The 23,758-nt window shown below is 37.2% G+C and overlaps 1 pseudogene; it reads left to right on the plus strand.

Annotated features, from left to right (window-relative positions):
* The first annotated feature begins 891 nt into the window (after positions 1–891).
* Positions 892–22,539, plus strand: LOC141576728 (guanylate-binding protein 6-like; annotated as a pseudogene).
* The last annotated feature ends 1,219 nt before the right edge of the window (positions 22,540–23,758 follow it).

The raw sequence follows: 23,758 nt of genomic DNA on the forward strand, positions 1-23,758 counted from the left end.
TGCATGGATGCTTTCACTGAATAGTTGTGACAGAGACCCTATATCTCAAAAAGCCTAAAATATTTACTATCTGGCCTTTTATGAAGAAGTAACCATAGACACGGAGAATGCTGAGGAAGGTGGAGAAGATGAGGAAGGAGAAGTACTCCCTATACCCTCACAGTCTGGCTTCCTTGGACATCTCCCTGCTGCACTTCTCACCTTTCCCTTATACGCTGCTCCATTTTCTTTCTCACAAATGTGTGCCCCCAGTCACTTTCTTATCTGACCAAATACATCCCTTTGGAACTGGTCCAATTGGCTAAATTCCTGTGGAAAGAGTGTATCTATGTTAGGAGTGGGTCCATATGTTAGGGAAGTACAGGCATGCTGAGCAAAATGCCAATAGTGAGCATCTCCAGATAATACAATGAAGGGTTGTTCATTTCCATCTTTAATCTTTATTTTCTAATTATGATAAAAGATTTTCATTTAACTAAACATATATATTAAGGAACAGATGTAAAATGTTAAAAGCCCTTTACTAACAAAAATACCCAGGAATCCCCGCCAAGAGGAAAATGCTTGAAATATACTTGTTGTATACAGCCTTGCTTACATTTGTGCCATGGATTTTCTATTTTTCTTGTTTGCTAAGGAAACTTAAGCCGCCTTTGGCAACTTTACACGGGGGGAGAGATGTATCAAGAAGGGGGGCTATGAAGGCCTTCCAGTGCAGGGCAGCCCACAGAAAGCAGTGGCATATGTTAAGATGTGACTATTAAATAGCTTTTTCTAATCTCCTCTCACCATGAACTACACACCCATATTCGAAATGTAATCAGTGGTTCTAGCATGACTCTGCTAACTGAAAAACAGCATGAATTACTTTTGCTTTCAGCTTCAGTTTTATTACCATCATACTAGATGGACCAAGAAAAGATGAACCTCCTCGCTCTTTTTTAGCTTTCATGAAGGAGAGTCAGACTGGTAGGAGGAGCTAGTGAGCAAGGTGTGAGAGGCACTGAGAACCGTTCTTTTATCCCCAGTGTGTGGAGCAGGTATGTCCTTGTCTTTTACATGCAGTGCAAAATTGATGTCTTTTCTGTTTTTATTGAAATAGAGTCGATTTACAATGCTGTGTTAGTTTCTTGTGTACAACACAGTGATTGATATATATATATTCTTTCTCATTATAGGTTATTACAAGATGCTGAATATAGTTCAATAGGACTTTGTTGCTTATCTATTCTGTATGTAGTAGTTAGCAAGATTGATTTCAGATTCAAAGTGACACCTGAGGAAGGGCAAGTGGCCTGCTGTCTGGCATGCAGGGGTCTGTGGCTGGCTTTAGTTCAAAGGAAGCTCAGCTTCTCTTTATGGACCAGTAGCAGCTGCAAAGTGACAGCCAGACACACTGTGTCCCCCTCGATGTTCTTCTCCTTGAGAGAGTCCTCCTGGGGGCCTGCCTCTCTTGCTCTGTCAAGCTCTATGGGCTGGCGTTAGAATTCAGAGAATAAGACAGTCCCTGCCAAGGAGGTTATAGGGAACTGTCATCTATAGAGATTGTTTCCTTTTAATGTTTCTATTAGTCAATTTAAGAAAGCTCACATTGAGAGCTCTGTAAATCTCTATGTAGAGATAAATTTAGTCCCCTCACCCCTGATCTTTATTACTTAAACATTACGATCACATCAAAACTATCTTTCTCTTTCTGTCTCTCTGGCTCCCTCTTCCTCCCTCTTATTCTCTCTCTTCCCCTGTCCCCCAACCCCCGCCCCCGCATTTGTGGGTTTGTTTTTCATAAGAACATTGGAATCATTTGTAGCATGTTTTGTACATACACAACCTAGGTTTAACAATCCCTCTGGGTGATTTTATTTCTGTAGATCACATTTTGAAAACCAACCTGGAACAGGATTGAATAGCTGCAGTTTTTTAATTTGATGTTAAAAATTATGTGACTTATTCACAGCTAAGAAATCACAGGTCTGTTTCTTTAAAACATTTTTTATTGAGTTATAGTCATTTTACAATGTTGTGTCAAATTCCACTGTAAAGCACAATTTTTCAATTATATATGAACATACATACATTCATTGTCACACATTTCACTGTGAGGTAACACAAGATCTTGTATATATTTCCCTGTGCTATACAGTATAATCTTGTTTATCTATTCTGCATATGCCAGTCAGTATCTACAAGTTTTGAACTCCCAGTCTGTCCCTCCCCCCGCCCTGCCCCCTTGGCAACCACAAGTTTGTATTCTATGTCTATGAGTCAGTTTCTGTTTTGTATTTATATTCATTTTAAAAATTTTTGAGATTCCACATATGAGAGATCTCATATGGTATTTTTCTTTCTCTTTCTGGCTTACTTCACTTAGAATGACATTCTCCAGGACCATCCATTTTGCTGCAAATGGCGTTATGTTGTCAGTTTTTACGGCTGAATAGTATTCCATTGTACAAATATACCACTTCTTCATCAAGTCATCTGTTGATGGACATTTAGGCTGTTGACATCTCTTGGCTATTGTAAATAGTGCTGCTATGAACATTGGGGTGCAGGTGTCTTTTTGAAGTAGAGTTCCTTCTTGATATATGCCCAGGAGTGGGATCACTGGGTCATATGTTATGTCTATTCCTAGTCTTTTGAGGAATCTCCATACTGTTTTCCACTGTGGCTGCACCTAACTGCATTCCCACCAGCAGTGTAATAGGGTTCCCTTTTCTCCATAGCCTCTCCATCATTTGTCATTTGTGGACATTTGAATGATGGCCATTCTGGCTGTTGTGAGGTGATACCTCACTGTAGTTTTGATTTGCATTTCTCTGATAATTAGTGATCTTGAGCATTTTTTCTTGTTCCTAATGATCATTTGTATGTCTTCCTTGGAGAATTGCTTGTTTAGATCTTCTGCCCATTTTTGAATTGGGCTGTTGGTTTTTTCTTATTATGTAGTATGAGCTACTTATATATTCTTGAGATCAAGCCTTTGTTGGTTTCATCATTTGCAAAAATTTTTTCCCATTCCTTATATTTTTGTTTTGTTTTACTTATGGTTTCCTTTGCTGTGCAGAAGCTTGTAAGCTTAGTTAGGTCCTATTTGTTTATTCTTGCTTTTATTTATACTGCTTGTGTAGACTGCCCTAGGAGAACATTTTTGAGCTGTATGTCAGATAATGTTTTACCCATGTTTTCTTCTAGGAGGTTTATTGTATCTTGTGTTATGTTTAAACATTTGATCAATTTTGAGTTTATATTTGTGTATGGTGTAAGGGAATGTTCTAGCTTCATTGATTTACATGCTGCTCTCCAGTTTTCCCAAAATCATTTGCTGAATAGACTATCTTTATTCCATTGTATATTCTTGCCTCCTTTGTCGAAGTTTAGTTGACCAAAAGCTTGTGAGTTCATTTCTGGGCTTTCTATTCTATTCCGCAGACCTGGTTTTTATAAAGTTGTTTCTCTCACATTTTCCTGCAGCTTCCTTTAAGTTTTCCATTTAAAGAGGGGGACTGGACAACTCTGGTCATTATAATGTAGCTGTTAGAGGATCCTGTTTTACCTTTGTATTCTTTTCTCCCACAATGAAGAATCAGAAAAAAGGAGATGGTACAGGAGCAGTGTTTGAATTTTCTTGCTGCTTTGCTCTGAAAAAAAAAATTATAGACCTTGTTTCTTAGTAACCTGAAGTTTGCAGATTGTGTTCAAATATGTAACCCAATTTGTTTAGTGCAATTATTGTGGATAAATCTCCATCTAATTCAGTAAGCATGCACTGAAATCCCATTTTGTGCTGCATACTATGCTCATATATAAGCTTTGACTTATCTGATTTTATTATCAAAACATCCTCCAGACTGGACTTACCATTTTTTTATAATACCCCTATAATTATTCTTAAAAACTTAGGTTTAGCTAGGGGAGGCTTCTTGTTTAAGGCCACACAAGTAGTAACTGATAAAGCTGGTATTTTTTAAAAATATTTTTGATAGTATTTGAGGCATCTTGAATACTTGACCAATAAATATGGAACTGAATAGTTGAGACACTTGAATATAATATCATGTTTATATAGTCTGATTATGAAATATGCATAGATATTATAGGGAACTTTTATTATAATGCCAATCAGAAATATGCCAGAAGAACCATGGTATAATTGTGTTTTTAGTACTTAATTTTTAAAATCAAATTTGCCTTGGAAAACAATTACAAGGGAATCTCATAAACTTTTCACCTAGATTTACCCACTGGTGGCATTTTCCTAGATTTGCTTCCTCTCTCTAAATATATGTATATGTCTCTCAATATAATATAAAACAATATTTGCATTTTCATTCTTATTTTCATTTATGGGATTAAGTTGGAAAAATCCTGACCCCTCTCAGCTAAGTACATTGGACTAAATCTCTCAAGATTCAAGACATCCTCCTGAAACAGAAGAAGAGTGGCAAGTGGGAGAAGGAGCAAGTGTGTGGGAACATTGACCTAAAGTGTGCAGTCTCCTTCTCAAAAAGGGGAGGCAGGAGGGTGGGAAAACTCTTCAGTAGTTTACCTATGAGGATGAAGTTACCTGTGCGTTTTTCCATACATAGACTTCATTATTTTCAGGTAGTTTATTTTTATTCTTAATTGTATTTTGTTTCGTTTTCACATATTTGTAGACTTTGCAGTTTTATTCCATCTATTAATTTCCAGTTTCATTTCATTGGGTTCAGAAAAGATACTTTGTATGAGTTTAACCTTTTAAAATTTGTTGACTTGTTTTGTGGTCTAAAATAGGGTCTATCCTTGGAAATATTCCATGCCCATCTGGGAAAACGTGTTTTCTCTTTTTGGATGAGAGTGTTCTGTATATGTCTGTTAGGTTCAATTAATTTATAGTGTTATTCAAGTACTCTGTTTTTTCTACCTATTATTGCAAGTAAGGTATTAAACTATTGTATTAGTGTTAAGTGATCTGTTGCTCAATATTGTCAATGTTTATTTCACATATTTTGGAACTCTGAGGTTCAGGTATACATATTTAGAATTGTTTATCTTCTAGATAAACTTGACTCTTTTAACATAATGTCCTTCTTTGTCTCTTTTAATAGTGCTTGAAATAACTTTTTTATCTCATATAGATATAACGACAACAGTACTCTTTTTGTTGTTATTTGAATAGAAAATCTTCCTGGGGTGTACAGTAAGGTGGTAGTTGCTCAGGCTGACCTGTCTCCAACCTGTCTGGTGGCAAACCAGCACCCATTCACTCCTTCTAGTCTAGGCTTTTCCAGCCTTTCTATCTGTTTCAGTCTTTCTCCAAGTAGCCAAGGGGATTTGTCCCCTCTGTGCAGGACCCCAGGACTGGGATGCCAAGTCTGTGGATTGACCTACTCACTCCTCAGGGTTAGGGTCTATTTGCACAGTCTTCCTTTTCCTCTTAGTCCTTCCCTAGGTGCACAGGTCCCAACCTGAAGTTTTTACTCCTCCCTAATTATGTGGAAATATCTCTTGAAATCTTGTTTGTATAGGAGTTCTGCCAGTTTTCAGTCACATTTCTGTGAGAAGTTATTATCCCTCATCTTGACCCCCCTCCTCTGGAAACAGTATTCTTGATTGGTAGGTTCCCCCCTACCCCATCACTCAGTTTTTAGCAATTTAAACATATCATTCCACTGCCTTCTGGCCTACAAATATTTTGTTGATAAATTGACTGACAATCTTATTGGATGTGATGAGTTACTGCTTTTTGTCGCTTTCAAGATTCTCTCTTTTTTTTTTGACAGTTTGATTATAATATGCCTCAGCATTGGTCTCTGATTATTTATCCTACTGGAGTTTGTTGAATATCTTGCATTTGTAGATTTATATATTTCATTGCATTGGGAATTTTTAGCCATTATTTCCTCAAATAATCTCTCTGCCCTGCCTCTCCCTTCTGCTTTAGGGACTTTCATAATGTATATACCTGTCTATATGACAGTATTCCATAAGTTTGTTAGGCTGTATTCACTTTAAAAAAATTATTTCTTCCTTCTGCTCCTGAGAATTGATAATTTCAAATGTCCTGTCTTCAAGTTTGCTGAGTCTTTTTGCCTGTGCAAGTCTAGTCCCCTTTATATGTATTCAAATGCTCTTCCCCTGAGCTTTACCACCAAGGCTAATTCCCTGTTGAAAATGTGTAAATTCATTCATTGTATTTTCCAGCCTCAGAATTTCAGTTTGGTTCCTTTTTTAATTATTTTTATCTCCTTGTTCATTTTCTAATTTTGTTCATATATTGTTTTTCTGATTTTCTTTAGTTATTTTTCTGAGTTTTCCTTTAGCTTTTTAAGCATATTTTTAAAAAGTTATTTTAAAGTCTTTGCCTAAAACATCTAATGCACATGTTTCCTCAGGGTTGTTTTTTTTTTTTTTTTTTTTTACCACTTTATATTCTTCCTTTGGAAGGGCCATATTTTCATTTATTTTGTATGCCTTGTTATTTTTGTTGTTGTTGTTGAAAAATTGGATGTTTATTTATCTATTTATTTATTTTAAATGAAGGTACTCAGTACTTAACCCAGGATTTTGGACATGTTAAGTACATGCTTTACTACTGAGTTATTACCCTCCCACCCCCTGAAAATTGAGCATATATGAAAGCAGTCACCTTTCCCATTCTTTGCATACTGGCCTTTTGACAAGGAAGTCTTTTCCTAAGCTGGCTCTTGATTTTGAAACTTGGGATTAAACTTAAGACAAGTTCTAAAATCTTTTTAGGCTTTTTTGAGCATGCATCTTCCCTGGGCCTGTGTTTTGCTTTTTCAGTTTTCCCATATATGTGCTCCTTTTAAGTATATTAATTTCCCAAAGAATGCCTCCTTTGAACTTTTGATTGTCTATTGTGTGTCTCCACCCTGAAAAGAAAAAGAAAAATTCAGTTTCTCTTCTCAACTTTCTATTCTCTATACTTATTTCTGGTCACCACATACGTGAGCATTTTTTCACAATAAGCAATTCTGACCCTAACTTCCAAGAGTTAGTTTATACCCTACAGATTAAGGGCTCAGTCCCACAAGACTTCTCCTCAGTTCAGATGCAATTACAAATCCAGGTTGTCACCTGTGCTTCTGACTAACTGGCTGTACATTGGAGTTACCCATCTCTTCCCCAGGTTCAATGATTTGCTAGGATGGCTTAAGAACTCAGGAAGGATAGTTTGCTTACTAGAATACTGGTTTATTTTAAAAAAGGATACAGCCTATAAACAGCAAAATAGGAGATGCAAAGGGAAAGATATCAAGAAAAGCATGTGGAGCTTCCATGACTCCTTTGGATGTGCCACCTTCTAACAACATCCACATATTCATCAAGCCAGAAACTCTCTGAACCATTTCAGTTAGGTTTTATTTATTTTTTAATGGAGGACTTCTTAGATAGATATGGTTGAGTAAACTATTGGTCATTGGTGATTAACTCAACTTTCAACTCTTCTCTGCTCCCCAGTGGTTGGAGCATCAGGCTAAATGTTACAACTTTCTAATAACATTGATTCCTCTAGCAAACAACTCCATTGTAGTGATCTAGGGGCTTTACAAAATCACCTCATTAACATAAACTCAGTTGTTGTTGAAAGGTGCTTGTTATAAATAACAAAAGACTCTCCTTTCATCTTTATCAATCTGGAGGTATTTTAGGAATTGAGGACAAAAGACCAAAAGTTACAAGAAAAATAATTTCATCTCTCTCATCACATAGGGTTTTAAGAGCTATAAACCAGGAATAAGGACATTGATCAAATTTGTGTTTCTTATTATACATCTCAATATCACACACCCATAATATCTTGTCATAGGTGTCTGCAGGTCATTCTCCCTGCAGCTTTAACAAGCAATGCCCACTGCTTCTCCCTGCCTAAGATCCAAATAATGGAAAAGATAACAGTCCTTCAGTCAGCCCATGAGGTGTCAGAACATTGTAAATGCAGTCTGCTCTGCTCTGTTTATTTTGAAAAAGGGAATTGGAAACTCAATTGATGCCTTAGATAGTCTATTTTATATATTCACTGGTAACCTATTGCTCTAGGCATCTGTGGAGCTGTTTCTCCACATTTTTCCTTGAGAAATACCTGCTGCTTCTTTCCACCTGATATCCAAGTTTTACCACCCCCTACCACTCTGCCACCCTTCCCTGAGTTTCATGTGAGGTGAAACAGAGACCTGAAGAGGCAGCCCTGACAAGTTAGAACATTATAAAATTCCCTCTCTCTGAATCAGGGGAGGGAATTGGGAAATGATTTGCCACTTCCTTAAAGACCTTACCACAATGGGGACAGAGGGCAACAGAAAAACCACAGAATTTCCTACCATTTTGAATGAGGCTGTTTCTTGATTTGGTATTTGGTTGGTTGCTTTGGACCTTTGACTGTTTTATGGAACTACTGTAAGGTTATTCTAGCTAGTATTTTGGTTGTTGTTTATATCTCCTTGGGGAAACAAGAGCTTAGAGTTTGCTAGTCTGTCATTTTGCTCAAGTATGTAGATTTTCAATCCTTTCTCAATGACATTCACTCAGCCTTTGTGAGAACCATTTACCTCATTTCCAAAGTAGTTATGTTAATTTCTAACTTTCAGTCTCTTGTGAATATCAGTTTAGCTGGATATGTAAGTTATTATCAAAGGGCTTGGTATATTGTAGGCCTTCAGTGCATCATAACAATAACTTTAATTATATTATTATTTTGAAATAACAGTTTGGAGAGTGATATTATATTATTTCACTACCAATATCATAAGAGACTTGAGGGAATGATGGGGGAAAACCTCTGCAGTATGCTAATTCTTGGTTACATTTTGTCTAATGGAAAGCATAGAACTCTTACTTACCTTATCCTAAGTTGATAGATGCTTTGTATAATTCTGAGTTAGAGAATGGCTTTATAATCTGATTTCCACTAAGAAGCTCTTCTAGGTTGGCAGGTTGCCATGGCATCCAGACCCAAAATGATGGACCCCATTTGTCTTCTGGAAAGTGTCAAGGTTCTTTCAGTGAACCAAAAATCTCTGCAAATTCTTGGTGAGATTTCTTTGCCAGTGCTGGTGGTGGCCATTGTAGGGCCGTATCATACAGGCAAATCCTACTTGATGAACCATCTTGCAGGTCAGAATCATGGTGAGTGTTGTACTGGGTCAAGGACCAATTGCTTGATTCTAGCTAATACCTCAGCTTCTTAATTTTTGTCCTGATCTTGTGTAGGGAAAACCAAACTTCTCTTAACAAATCAACTTTCCACTCCTATTTCTCACTGCTAAACCACTGTCTTACTCTAATTCATTATCATATTGTATGTTTTATTCCTGTAAAGCAAAATTTCTCCTACCAATTCTCACAATCCTACCTTATTTTACATGCTTAAGCACTGGACTCTTGCAATTGTGTCTACTCGCTCTTGAAACACATTTTGCTTTTTTATGGACTATACTCATCAACATATAAATGTGTTCAAATGTCTATAATCTTAAAAATATTTCCTGTATGTCATATACTACTGTGGCTAACACCTCTCCCCACTTTTGAAAAATTTGTCTGACAAAAATTATAATCTTGATTTTTTTCCCAACTTTTTCTCTTCCCATGTCTGTCTTCAGTCCATTTCTCTCTGGCTTTGAACCTCACCGTTCTTTCAAGATACTCTTGTTATGGTTATCAGTGACTTCCATTTTGTCTCATTCATGGATTCCCCTTTGCCTCTATGTTGAGCCCTTGCTTGGTATCTTTATCACAATTAATGTTCCTTCCTCCTTGAAACAGATGACACACAAAGTAGGACATTCTTGAGGAAATGGAGAAAGCACCAACTCGTATGCTGGGATACTGACATTCCAATAGATCTGACTCTGTAGCCCCTTGGTTGTTTAGATTATCTGCTCTAACTGAATGCTGCTTTCTCCCCTCTCCTCACAGGCTTTCCTCTAGGCTCTACAGTGCAGTCTGAAACCAAGGACATCTGGATGTGGTGTGTGCCTCACCCACACAAGCCCAATCGTACTCTGGTGGTCCTTCTGCACAATTAGAGCCTGGGGGATGTGTGAATGGTAAAGCAGAAATTCACAATTAAATCCTTTTTATTCTGGATTTTCCCCTTATCTCTCCATGGTCCTAGAAATTTTACTGTTTAATCTGTAAAATCTAGAAATCAATTTTAGTAAATAAGGCAAACTATGTTTTGTTTGAATCTCACTTCTAGGTAAGTTATCATAGTGTCTTAGATAAATTATTTTATTTCTTGGCACTGTGTGGATGACTTGATTACATTTAGTAAGTCATTATTGAATGGCTGAGTTCCAGGCCTTTGGACTAAGCATTGTAGATATCAGTGACCAAAGTAAATGTCCTGCCCTAAAAGAGTCTTTTATTCAATTGATAAGACCATATTATCTGCAGTCAGATTTAATACCATGTAATTGGGAAAGAAGCAGGCTGGAGAGAAGAAATTACATTGCATTGCAATCCCCAATTTCTGGGAATTTCATGGGAGCTCCATGGCTGGAATGGCTTTTTTGAGTTATCCTGATTTTGGGACAGGGGTGCTGATACATTTTTGAAGAGCTGCTCCAGAAGCCTTTCTAATTAAGAGGGCTGACACCTGAAGACTCTCTTCCACCAGCACTCCCAACAGCTGGGGGAATAAGTCCTTCAGTTTTGAAAGGCAATCCAGGCAGCACCTACTGGTTTTGAGAACTTACTGTTAAGCATAACTAAGAAAGAGGAGAAGTATCAATCTGTGAGTGAGGAAAAATTTCTGATTCACCTTCTTAGCTTCAAGGTGAAGAGTGTATTTGAGGGTTGGATTTAAGAGACGGGTTTACATTTTCTATGATGAAGTTCATCAACTACTCACAGAGTGTTCTGGAAATCTGTGAGACACCTCTGAATGTGCAAGTTCTATAAAAGTAAGTTTTTGTCCTACAAGAAACATTTTAAAATGGATTTTTGGTGTTTTAGCTTTCTGCTAATGGGTGAAATGAACTATCTCTCCTTTCCCCGTTTTGAGATTTATTTGGAAATAGTACCTACATTTTTATAGCTCTGTCTTTTTTCTCAACAGGAGTTAGAAAGTCTGCTTATTTTTAAAGCCATATATTAAACAATGATATAATCTTGGTGTTGAAATAATTGTTTGTCATAACTGCTACTTCTTCTTATCCTAATTGATTATTTTTAAAAACTGGGTTTTGGGGAAAGAAAGTAATGAATAGACTCTTATCCCCCCAAACTCCCATTTAGAATCTTCTCAACATAAACCACAGTTTTTGCATTTACACTGGGAGCAACTTTACATGCCATTTATAATAAAAAAAAACTATTTCCAGTTTATGCCATCATTTAGACAATGCTATGATTTATACAAATTAGCCTGGGCTTTAGGGCCCTTGATTAGGCTGCATGAAACTCACCTTAACTTCTCCACTTGCCCTCTGCCCTCAAATGACTCTGTTCTAACTACAAGACCCCTGTCTTCTCCCATCTCTAATTTTGTTTCTCTGGGTTTTCCTGTCTATGGGATCACCTTCATTTCTTCAGTTCCACATTTACCAGTTCTTTAATATTCAGCTCAAGACATTGAGGAAGCTTTCAGATCACATATTCTTTCTCCAAATTTCATAGCTCTGTTCTTCCTTGATAGACTTCTAAATTTTAGTTTAGTGTTATAGCTATAGGTTTCACTGCTTATATACATTACTGAGAGTAAGCCTTTTACAGATACTTCTATCATTGTTGCACTTACTGTTATGGATGTTTGTCCACTGCTTTGAAATAATCATGTTGAAAGAAAATTTTCATTTTTAGCATTGCTTTTTTAAAATCTAAGAACAGTGGGGTATATTTAGTAGCTTCCTGCAAGTATTTATTGATTGCATATAATTTAAATACCCAGTTATGCCAACTATGGTATATTTTATATGGACTCTGATTAATAAATATATGCAGAATGAATAAGTGCCCACACTCATCACTGAATTCCTAATTACACAACAGGTACTATATTAGTTTTTCTGTATATGTTATTTTACTTTATCCAATTGAGGAAAAAGAAAGCACTGTGGACACTAGAATCCTTTTATATATGAAAAATTTGCAAACACAAGAAATGTCTCTGTAATTGTCAAAGTTGATATCTGCATTTACATCTGTCTTCAATTTCTTTGCATGGTGAGTATGTTAGCTGAAATAATAAATGAAACCATGATTGAAGAAGTGTACAGATGAATTTCTAATGTAGGGGTAAACTTCTAACTCTCTTGTTCTAATGTGCTTTCTAGGATGAGTCTAAGAAGGATTCATGGATCTTTGCCCTGACCGTGGTTCTGTGCAGTAGCTTTGTCTAGAACAGCATGAGCACCATCAACTACCAGGCCCTGGAGCATCTGCAGTATCCTTCCAGGTCCTGAACCACCATGTTTCACTGAATTCATGGGGATGAGGAGAGAGTCAGTCTCTCCCTTCCTGTCATTTAGTTTCTTGGGTGGAGCAGAGGGGACCCATGGCAAAAGAGTGTGATTATAATATTTTTATACTAGAGAAATGTGGGAATTGTTGGTAGTGAGTTTATTTTCCCTAACCAAATGTTAGTTATGCAACAGAGCTTGCAAAACATCAGAACAAAGTCCTCTCAAACACCTGATAGAGTAGAAGATTCCACAGAATTTGTGAATTTCTTTCCAGAATTTATCTGGACTGTATGGGATTTCACCCTGGAGCTGCAGTTATGTAGTCAGCCTATCACAGAAGATGAGTACTTGGAGAATGCCCTGAAGCTGATTCCAAGTATCAGAGTATGGCCTGGGCAGTGTACGGTCCAATAGAGTGTGGGATCTAGTAAACAATATCCCTCATCTTTGTGATTGCATTTGTATTTGAGACTAAATCAAAGTCTGTGGAAATGGTGGCTGGAAAGTGGGTTGCAAAGATCTAGGGGCTACAGTTGAAGTTTACTCAAGAAAAGTAAAGTGTAAAGTGAAATTACTCAAAACCAATTTGTTTTTTATACATCTTTAAATTTACCATCCAGATTTACATGGGTGATGAAACATTCTAAAGACTGGACACTGTGTTTCCTGTTCCTTCAATTTTTCTCTGTTGAAGAAAACAACTAATCAGCTAATTGTTAGACATGAAACTGCAGTGAAAAGCTTATCTAATGAACAAAATATAGATTTCACATATTATTCTTTTCAAAGAGGGCTAGAAAACTTTCTAATCCTGTATAATTATATCATCTACAAAATGACTGTATGTTTTAAATAAACCTGAAGAATTGACTGTCTTTACAATCTATGCCTTTTCAATAATACTGACAATTATTAGAATATTCATTTTACCTTCCACATCATAGCTTTCTCCTAATTCCCACATGTTTACCCATGAATTAATTACAAGGTAAAAAATTATTTTCATGGGTTACATTTCCAAGGATGTGTGTCTATTGAAACCTTGAGAGAAATATCAATCCCAATTTAGTCATTCTTCCTTTCACGTTTCTATTTATGATTTCTCAAAACAGCTATTAAGAAATTGGCTGGCAGGAGAGGACCAGATATAAACATTTACCTCAAAGAGATTATAGATTAGTGGTGATACCTTAAAATTATATTTCAGGTACATTTATACTTCAGAGGTTTTTACTAATAAATACATAACACTGCATCAATTATTTTTAGCATCAAAACAGTTTTTCTTAAATAATGAGGATGTCATTCCTAATATTCCAATTACTGTCCATGATCCCTTGTTTGTAGCTCTCCTTTTTGGTTCTGCAGCTCAATTCCTACATGAGGTTGAGTTGAGCAGAAAGTTTCATGTGACCTTTCATCCTTTTAGCTGCTAGTTAAGCAAACACATCTTGGACAACCACTCTACTATGTGCATGTCTGGAGAGACCAGCCATAGGTTTCCTTTACTGGATCAGATGTCTCCCTAAATTTCTCTGCAGTTATATCATTCGTATAAGTCTGATGTGCAAAGAAGTATTGAATGTCTATGTTAAAAGTGTTCTATGTGTAGAAATGGCAAAGACACACAAATCCCTGCCATGAACACCTGAAACCCCCTCGCCTCAAGACTCTACACACTCTAATCCCTGTTTTTCTGTCCCTCAGGGAAGAATCCCAAAGCCCAAACATCCAATCTACCCAGAGACTGCATCAGGCATTTATTTCCAAGATGGAAGTGTTTTGTCTTTGACTGGCCAACATAGAGAAAAAAAATTCTAGCCAATATTGGGATGGTATCTGAAGACCAACTGGATCCTAAATTCCAGGAGCAAACAAAAAATTTCTGTTCTTACATCTTCATTGATGCAAGGACCAAGACCCTCACAGAAGGAATCATGGTCACTGGGAAAGGTGAATCTCTTTTTCCCATTTCCATGGGGACTGCTATGTGTTGAATATTTTATATAATGTGCTTTCTAGTATTTTTGTTTGATTCTATAAAGGATTCTGATTTTACAGACATTTATACTCCATGAAGAAATCTGTATACTTTATAATTATCTCACTTTGGGGGATTTACAAATTCCTTCCCCAAATTGCAATTTTGTCAATGATATCGGTGACTCCCACTTATCTGAAAACATCTTCCACTTAGAATATAATCACTCTCTTGGTGTAAAAACAGAATACTGCATGTATTCAAAGGAAGTCCTATACAAAAAGTGTTCTTCACAAGGAGAATTCAGAAGATATTTTGAGAATTTAGAGTGGTCGAAAAATAAATATTAGCCCATAAATCACTGAAAATCCATTCAAAGCCTCAGAATTAGGAATAAATTAAACATGGTACACTTTGCCTCATCTGTCTATCTATGTAATCTATATTGCTTTCAATTTTTAAATTGAGAAACTGTATTTTCCAGGTAGCCCCTAGTATGTTAGATAGAAGTAGATATTAACTTTTTTAGTCCTGTGGCCTGGAAAACCATAAAAATGAACAGTCAGTAGAAAATGAAGGTGATAATAGTAGAAGGAGGTAGGGGTGCGTGTGTGTGTTTGTGTGTGTGCATGTGTATATGACCCTAGAAGCATAGTCTCAGAATCCTGGAGCCATTGACTGATAACTTGATATTTAGACCCTAAATTTCCTGGCTTCTTCAGGGCTGAGGACTCTGGTTGTGACCTACCTGGATACTAGCAATAGCGGAGCAGTACCTCACTTGGAGAATGCAGTGACAACTCTGGCCCAGCTGGAGAACTCAGCTGCCATTCAGAAGGCAGACAACCACTACAGCGAGCAGATAGCCCAGCGAGTGAGCTTCCCCACAGACATGCTGCAGGAGCTGCGGGAGGTGCATGCTGCCTGTGAGAGGGAAGCCCCTGCAGTCTTCATGGAGCACTCCTTCAAGGAAGACAAGCAGGACTTCCAGAGGAACCTTGTGGTAATCTGTCTTAGTATTTACTTTATGTCACCTCCCCTTGAAGAATGAAGCCTAGAAGTGTTGTTACCGGTCCCATGGCTCATCTCTCACTCAAGGATAAAGTAGTCCATGTTCTCATGAGGGACAGAGTTTCAAAGGACTACATTTCCTTCTTTTTTGACTGCCAGGACTCAGGCAGTTTATCTGGAACTCCCTTTGACCTTCAATGAAAAATCAGTATAGATATCCTCTTGAAATAAATACTTCTGTGGATTCCAAGCCTGTCCAGAACACCCAAGACATTCTTTAGCTGGCTTCTTTTTCTGTGAACACACTCCTATGGCTGGGAACCAAAATTTCTCTTTTCAGATCCACATCTCAGGCCACTTTCAGCTTAGGTTGCTTCTTGTTGTATCTATCATTGAAGACAGAATCACTGAATGTGGCAGCTTCAAGGAACCAGAGAGATTAGGTAATGCAACTCCAACAGCTCAGATGAAATACCCAAAGGAGGTTAGGGAACTTCCCCATGGTCTTCCAGAGTTTTCAGAGCTGTGAATAAATCAAATCTTGTGACTGCTGTTTTATTACATGTCCTCCAACAGAATACTTTTCTCATGAGGAACACAGTTAGACCAATTCTTCTACCAGATCCTTTGGAAATTTACTTCCTCTGTTCCTTGCTTCTGGTGACAGCCCTCTAACTTTCTTCCCTCTAGGAAATCATAAAGAATAAGAAAGATGATTTCTTGATGCAGAATGAAGAGACATCAATCAAATATTGCCAGACTAAACTTGATCAGCTTTCAAAGACACTAATAAAAAGTATCTCGGCAGGAAATTTCTCTGTTCCTGGAGGTCATGAACTCTACAGGAAAGCAAAGGAAATTATTGAAAAGGAATATTACCAAGTGCCCATGAAAGGAGTGAAGGTGAGGAATAAGGGAAACATGGGGAACCTACAGAATACTCAAAGGGGTCTCCTGAAAATCTGAGAGTGCAGCTCCACGCATGCATAAAGAGAGTGTATGGGGCCATTCAAACAGCTGTGGGTTTAAAGGTTCAATGCATGCTATTTATTCCTGAAGAGAGTACAAATGTCAACTCCCAACCATGAGTACAGATTTCTTAAATCCACAAGAGACAGAACAGAAATTATTCATTTTTTTTTACTCAACAACATATTTGACGTGTTGAGCACTGATAATTTACAAGTCAGTCTTTGTACACTAGGATGATCACAAGTGAGACAGGAATTCAACTACATAGGCAAGCTATAACACTCAGGAAAGAGCTACTTAGGTGTTAGAAACAAATATAATAATAATAATAATAATAATAATAATAATAATAATAATAATAATAATAATAAAAATAATAATAAACAATAATAATGCAACTAATATATATTGAACTGTTGTTTCCTATAGCCAAAATGTTAAGCTCTTTCCCTAGACTCTTTAACTTAATCTTTCAAATAGCATTAAGAAGCATCTACATTATCAACATTTTAAAGATCTGAACTGAGAAGCATAGGCAGGTTAAAATAAGTTGTCTAAAGTTATAAACAGCTAGTGGCAGAGGAGAACAGCAGAACAATTTAGAGGCACTATTTCACACTGGGAAAGCAGATATGTAAAAGCACCAGAGATTTGGGGTTTGTAGAACTGAACATGATACTGACTGGCTGGATTCTAGAGTGGGGAGAAGGAAGTAGCACTGGGCAAGAGACTGGAGAGAGACAGGTCACTCTAAGGAGCTTGGACTCATTGTAAGGAACCACTATGGAACTTTAAACATGAAGCAAAAGTTACATGGACTTAGTTGTCTTTGCATCACAAATTTCCCTATTGGAAATCTAATTTCTGTGCTCCTCCTTGGTTCCTCAGGCAAATGAGTTCCTCCAGAGGTTTCTGCAGTCCCAGATGGCACTAGAGAAATCCTGCAGGCAGATAAAGCCCTCACTGATGGGGAGAAGCAAATAGCAGGTATAGGGTAGGGCTGGGCTCACAGTGGGATGTGTATGTTCTTGCAGTGCCCTCTGACAAGTGTGAGAGCAAAACCTTCCCAATACCGGAGCTTCCTTCCTTTCTGTGGAACAAACCTGCTGCATCTGGAAACAGCAAAGGGAACTGTGGTTGGACGCCAGACAGGCAGAGCCTTTTCTCTCACATTCTGAAGTGTGTTCTCGATGGTGTGGACATGGGGTTTTGGGGGAGGACTTCAGAGATTTCCTACCTCTCTCTTTAATTTGGTTTGGCCTCTGAGCTCAGGAGGGTGGTGGTCAATCCTTGCCTATTTTTTCCCTCTCTAATACCTTCCTGGGGCAGAAGAGTGGACCTGGAAGGAGACAGCTGAGAAGGAACAGGAGCTGCTGAAACAGAAACTGCAGGAGCAGCAGCAGCAGGTGGAGGCTCAGAAGAGAAGTCTCCAGAAACACATAGTTCAGATGATGGAGAAGATGGTGAGAGAAAGAGAAAACCTGCTGAGAGAGCCAAACAAGATATTGGAGCATCAGCTGAAGGTGAATCAGGCTGTGGCTGTAGTAGAGCTTGATAGGTTTGCCCTGGTACCCCAGGAAGGGATGGGTGAAGGTTACAGCATGGTCATGCAGAGATCACAAGTGCATCTACTGCTTGTGATTTATTAAAACCCTGAAGCCTTTGAATCCTTCCAAAACCTTTAAATTTGGCTCTGTAAGTAGACTTTGGAGAGTTCAGGATGAGTATTCCCCCCTCTACTCCAAGCCCTCAGAGAATATAAATAGGGTTGAATAGCCATTTAGAGAATTTTAAAATGATCTCACAGGGCTTGATTGAACAGATTTTCCAATTATGTGTGTTTAATATGAACAACAACTAGTACCCTCTACCAAGGTCACTACCTTTTACCAAGAGACCTGCTCAGCCCAAGGCCCTGAGGTAGATCTGTTCTGACATAAAACTACCAGAAATGTCCAGACTTAAAAACACATAGAAATGATAGATTTTACACTTGCTGCATTGCCTCCAGGTGTGGACAGATCCCCAAGCTATCATGTGGCTTGGAGGGATTTCTCTCATTGTTCATCTGAACATGATTTATAAGAGATTTCTATAGTTTAGGGGCCATGTGTTTATAACAGATTTCTATAATATGGGTGACAGTGTCATCCTGAGTGGGACTGAGAATTAGTGCAGTCAGACCAAGGCTACCTCTCATTTGCATTTTTTGACTGGAAAATATTACATTTGTCCTCATGCCAGGCTTAGCCTCCTGGCAAAACCCTAAGGTATATGAATATTATTAAGGCTGTAAACTACACTTCTTCTTAATATTTCGGTCCAAACCAGGAAATATACCTTGTTACAAGAGTCTCCTTTCATGATTAAGAGAGAACAATTTTAGGAATAAAACAAAGATAGTCTGACAAAGTTTCAAAGTTTGACAAAATGTAATCCTTGAAAAAATGGGGGATTTAAAAAGTTTTACTTCCTTCCTCATTTTTTTTTTTTTTGGTCCAAGAAGATCTGTGTACTGAAGGATTTAGAAAGAAATGTGAGGTGATGAGTACAGAGATAAATAATTTGGGAGAGAGAATTGTTGATACTAAAAATGATGATAGTTCCTTGCTTGCACAAGCCTTGGACAACCTTGGCAAAAGAATCGCTTCGTTATTGCCTGCCCCAGCTAACATTCTTGGTAATGTTATGAAAGTAGTGAGCTCACTATTTAAAAAGAAGTAGCTCTCCTTGTAAAGAAATCAGATATATAATATAATATACATGTATGTTCTCAGGCCTATTTCTGATATGCATGCTTTTCACTTTCATCCAGCAATGCTTTAAACATAAAAAGTGATTTCTAGAGAATACTGATGCCTGGCCCACATTAGATAGAATAAATGCATGGACAATTTGATATAGTGTGTTGAGTTTTAGGAAATATATATGTGTGCAAAATCATATATATGTGTATGTACATATATACAAGATTTTCACTGAGGCTTCACTTCTAATGGCAAAAGATTGGAAACCACTTAATGCTCATTTATGTAATTTGGTAATATATATTTTGCATGTATTTATACTAGAATAATATGTTGCTAGTAAATAGATAGTGGAGCTCTATTTGTATAAATATAGAACAATCTGGAAGATAGAATGTAGAGTGAAAAAATGAGGCACAAAACAGTTTGTATAATGTGTTCACCGTAAAAAAAAAAAAAGGCAATTATTTTGGGCACTCATACACATGTATGTATAGTACATTTCTGGAAGATTCATTAGAAATTGTTATCATTGGTTCTTCCTGGAGAAGACAGCTTGGCATCAGGGATAGAAAGGACACATGCTTTTCATTATATACTCTATATTTTCAATTTTGCAAAGTTAGTTTGTGTTATTTCTTGAATAACAAAGAAAACAAACTACAATACTAATAATTAAAATAGTAAACGGAATGTGAATAAATGGAATTGCTCATTGCTTCCAGAAATGACATTAGCCTGCTTAATGAGGGGTATAAGACTAAGATCAGAATACTAGAAAATAACGTTTGCATCCTAATCTTGTTTTTGCTTTGGCCTTGGTTTTTAATCCCTTATATTTGCTTCAAAAATAAGGTATGAACTTTCCTGTTACCCCTTGAAATCTCAACAACAGTAATCTTTACTTCATAGGTTTCAATTACACTTTTACAGTGTTTAGAAACAAATTACTAAACACTAAGAATATTCACTGGTGAGAGGAATTCCCATCATCCTTAAGTTCAGTTGTGGCGTCTCTGCTGTAGGCAAGTACAGAAGGGGTGATGCACCACTGCAGAAATGGATGCCTTGATAGTAATGGGGAATGAAAAACCCAGACACATAGAGGCCAGGTGTTGGCATTTAAACATCAGAATTCAAGTACATACAATAAGAGTAATGAGCATCGTGGTTTGTCTTAGCTCAGGCTGCTATAACAAATTACCATAGACTGTGTGGCTTACAAAACAAACATTTATTTCTCCCAGTCCTGGAGGCTGTAAGTCCAAAAGCACTGTGCCAGCATTGTTATTTTCTTGGTAAGGGTCCTCTTACAGCTTTACAGATGACAAGGTTCTTACTGTGTCCTAGCATGGTGAAGAGAGAGAGACAGAGAGAGAGAGAGACAGAGAGAATGAATCTCATGATTCTTTGTTATATAGGCACTAATTAGATTCATGAAGGCCCCACACTCATTATCTAATCCCTCTCAAACCCCATTTCCAAGCACATTGGGACATTGGTATTTGGGGTTTCCTCAAATGGATTTTGGAGAACACATTCAAACATTCAGTCTATAATTTGGTTGGAGTGGCAGCTAGCAGACCTGACCAGAGAAAATTCTGAAGATGGCAAATAAAACAAGGTGTCTGTAGAGAAAAAAAGAATGGGGAGGAAACCATTGTAATCAAGGATATTTATAGGAAGCTGAGAGGTAACATTGATAAAAGGTTATAATCCGTAGCCTTGGTCTAAACCAATTTCAGATGATGGAACTATCACCTGGAGGGGAGGGCAGGATCCCAGGAGAGAGGACCTTGCAACTCTGGGATGAGGATAAATGATAATGATTTTCACAGTGCCTCTCCTAGGGGACCTCTGGAAATGTACTTGGATCCATATGCTGGGAAATGAGAATGCCCAAACACTTCAAGGACTCTCAGAATCAGGATCCAAGCTAGGAGTGATGCTCAGATCAGGAAAAGACATCACAGTCTCCCTGTTAGAGGTACATGACATCATGGTATGAACACAGTCTTGGCCCAGGTGCAACTAACTTGGTCTAGCATTTTTTTCAAATAAAAGTATAGTTCTTCTGAAGACAGACACCATTTTATATATATATATATATATGTATTTTCTTTACATCTTCATAGTGTATGTTTAGGCACAGAGGGTACTTAGTAAGAAACTTCTGTATAAACAAAAAGCTGACACATGTGTGATTGTTTTCAATTGCCAGAATTCCATGATCACTCCAAACCTCTGAGATAATAGATTGTTTGGATTTTAGATATTAGATTAAGGTCTCTAATTTGACTTAAGGACCAGAGGAGCAGAAGAAACTCTTTCGGTACAGTTTCCCCCTCTGTGACCTTATTCACCACAGTCTCAGTATCTCTGCGAGGATGTTAACTCATCTCCACTGGAGAATTTAAATGACTCCGTCTAGTCGTGGCTTCAAGTGTTCAGAAGGAAGAATGAATGGCTTTGCCTTTTAAAGAAGAAACCATATAGTAATGAATATGTGACCAATGTATCATGGGGTTTAATGGAAAAGTAAACTATTCTACAGAAATATCTGTATATCTGTTCCCACTGAGAGCTTGACTTAAGCAGATGTTCTAATCCCTTGGACTAGACACACCCTGCATTGAAGAGCAAAGAGAAGCCTTGTCTTTTTTAGATTCAACATACAAGTGATATCACACTGTACTTGTCTTTCTCTGACCTATCTCACTTAGCATAATGTGCTCAAGGTCCATTGATGTTGCAAATGGCAGGATATCCTCCTTCCTTGTGACTGAATAATATTCCCTTGTGTATATGTATATGTGCCACATCTTTTGTATCCATTCATGTGTTGGCATTTAGGTTGCTTTCATTTCTTGGCTACTGTGGTTAATGCTGCAATAAACTTGAGTGCAGATATCTCTTTGAAATACTGTTTCTATTTTCTTTCAATAAAAAATAATAAAACTGACAATGGTCACTTAGAAAAATAAAAAGGCTTTAAAGAGTAGTTAACAATTTATTCACACATCTATTCTAATCCTCATTAAGGAATGCTTGGTTCTAATTATTTACATTGTTAAATTCTTATGTCCTCCCTGCCATTGTTCTGGATTATGTAAAGGGAGAAAAGCAAAGATCTTGTCCTCATGCAGCTTACACTGTGTATGGGCCTTACATAATGTTATTTAGGCAGAAATAAATATTGTAATTATATACATGTATATATATATGTGTGTGTGTATATAGATGTGTGTGTGTATATAGACATGTGTATGTGTATGTATGTGTATGTGTGTGTGTATATATATAAATATTTTATGTGTAGTGATCAAGAATCTAAGTTGCAACCAAATAGTCATTTTTTAAGTTTGGTTTCAACCTAGTGCATCTTGCCTGGAGATATAATTGTGTATTATAGAGCCCTAAGGACCAAATATGGTAACTTTAAAGTAAGGTAAAACCTAGAGTGCATGGTGATTGAAACAATGAATAAATAGTTTAATGTTTGGATGTATGAATAAGTGTGACATTTGTTTATTATTTCAAAGGGTAATAAATATCCCTCTTATTACCTATAGGCCAAAAAGTAAAGGCTTTGGTGAAGAATTTTGTGTTTTTTGATCTCTATTCCTTTATCATCTGTACAAATTATTATGTTTAAACAAACTTAAGTGGATTCTGTTTCTATGACTGTACTAGGACTGATATGACAACTCTGGAATATTCTTCCTTGTGTCTCTTTTTCCATGGAAGTGTGGTTGTGTCACTCATCAGTGTTATTTGGATGGAATTCCTTTTACTTCAGATAATGTGATCTTATTCCTTAACCACTGTTCTGTGGACAGTGGTCCCAGGCTGCATTGAATATGGTGCTCACTCTTAGCCCAGGAAACAGTCCCTGATAAAACATGAGTAATGAATTCCTCCCCTGATATATTTGGTCTAAGACCCCAATCTCTCTCTGCCCCTGCTTACTGTCCATTAATATAGAAAATGCAGACAATCAAGTTCTATTTCCCTCCCACTTAAAGTACCTAATTATTTTATTTTGATGAAATATGCACAACTATTTACTATTTTAACTACTTAAAGTGTACAATATAGTGGAATTAAGTATATTCACATAGATGTTACAACCATCATCACTATCTACCTCCAACCCATTGCATCATGCTCAGCTGAAACTCTGTATCCAATAAACAAGTCTCCATTTCCCTCTCCCCAAGCTCCTGGTAAGTGTGAGTAAACTTTCTGTTTCTATGAATTTAACTACCCTGGATACCTCATAAAAATGACATCATATAGTATTTTTCTTTTTGTGACTGTCTTATTTCAGTTAGCATAATGTCCTCAGGTTTATTTAGACTGTAACATGTGTTAGAATATCCTTCTTTTTAAGGCTGAAGAACATTCCATGGTAAGAATGTACTACACTCTATTTTATTTTTTTAATTTTTAATTATTATAGAACTTTTATATTTCCACTTAATTTGCAGTTATTACAAAATACTGGCTATGTTCCCTTTGTTGTGCAGTACATCTTTGTAGCCTGTCTTATACTCAATAGTGTGTTACTCCCACTCCTCCCACTCCTCCATACCTTTATTGCCCGCCCCACTTCCCACTGGTAACCACTGGTTTGT

The sequence above is a fragment of the Camelus bactrianus genome, unplaced genomic scaffold, assembly GCF_048773025.1.
Source record: "Camelus bactrianus isolate YW-2024 breed Bactrian camel unplaced genomic scaffold, ASM4877302v1 HiC_scaffold_27, whole genome shotgun sequence".
Taxonomy (NCBI): Eukaryota; Metazoa; Chordata; class Mammalia; order Artiodactyla; family Camelidae; genus Camelus; species Camelus bactrianus.